Here is a 1,364-nt window from a genome sequence, read left to right as displayed (position 1 = left end):
AATGATCTTCACGGCACAAAGAACAATATTGTGCAAGTTAACATGGACATCAACAATTCTGAACCAAATAGTGATTCACTAATCTGAATTCAGATGTAAATAAGCTTTAATAATATCTTAATTAATTTATTGCTCTTTTATTTTTCTGTTTATGAGTGCCCAAAGTGATATATGGTATCTTTAAAACTATGTTCCTTCTTGTGATTCCATCCTGTGCGGCTGTTTTCTGGAGCAGTAGTCTTTTATCTCTGTCTGCCTTCTCTCCCACCTATGTGTGTGCCACCACCCATGGAAGCTTCGATGGACATAGGCATGAGCCCCTTGAGACCCTAAACTACCTTTTCAATTCTGAACTAAAGGCCAACAAAGATGATCACTTTGATGTGGATAATGACGAAAATGAGCGCCAGATATCCTTAAGAATGGTGAGTTTAGGGGCTCATGCAAAGGATGAATTACACATTGTTGAGGCAGAGGCGATGAATTATGAAGGCATTCCAATTAAAGTAGCACTGGTGACTTTGAAAATGTCTGTATAGCCAACGGTTTCCATTGGGGCTTTGAAATGACACCACCTGTGGTCTTAGAGTTGAAGCATGGCTCAGAGCCAGTGCATACTAGTAGACAGCACTTTGTAGCTGGGAAGAAAGACACACAGTCAGAAGATGAAAAAGAGGAGGATGTGAAACTCTTAGGCATGTCTGGAAGGCAATCTGCCCCTGGAGGTGGTAGCAAGGTTCCACAGGATAAAGTAAAACTTACTGCTGATGAAAACGATGATGATTTTGATGATGAGGAAACTGAAGAAAAACCTCCAGTGAAGAAATCTACATGAGATGTGCCAGCCAAAGGTGCAAAAAAATCAAAGCAGAATAGAAAAGATTCGAAACTGTCAACACACCAAGATCAAAAGGTCAAGAATCCTTCAAAAAACAGGAAAAAAAAAAAAAAAAACTCCTAAAACGCCCAAAGGGCTTACGTCTACAAAAGATATGAAGACAAAAATGTATGCAAGTATAAAGAAAGATGGTTCTCTTCCCAAAGTGGAAGTCAAGTTCATTAATTATGTGAATAATTGCTTTTGGATGACTGACTAGTAGGCTATTCAAGATCTCTGGCAGTGGAGGAAGTCACTTTAAGAATATAATTTAAACAGTTTGGCAAAATTTTTCATCTTATTTCATTAACAGTTGATATCTGGCTGTCCTTTATATTCCCCTACTGTGTTTGATAAATGTTCTTCAGGTTCCATTGCCAAGAATATGTTGTCAAAAATGCCTGTTTAGTTTTGTAAAGATGGAACTCTGCCCTTTGCTTGGTTTTAAATATGTATAGAATGTTATGACAGGACATAGTAGTAGTGG

The 1,364-nt window shown here is 38.0% G+C and overlaps 1 pseudogene; it reads left to right on the top strand.

The window, feature by feature from the left end:
- Positions 1-288: 288 nt before the first annotated feature.
- Positions 289-1,139, top strand: LOC129034079 (nucleophosmin-like; annotated as a pseudogene).
- Positions 1,140-1,364: the final 225 nt, after the last annotated feature.

Source organism: Pongo pygmaeus, chromosome 2, assembly GCF_028885625.2.
Source record: "Pongo pygmaeus isolate AG05252 chromosome 2, NHGRI_mPonPyg2-v2.0_pri, whole genome shotgun sequence".
NCBI classification, from domain to species: Eukaryota; Metazoa; Chordata; class Mammalia; order Primates; family Hominidae; genus Pongo; species Pongo pygmaeus.
This window is presented reverse-complemented; position numbering and strand designations above follow the sequence as displayed.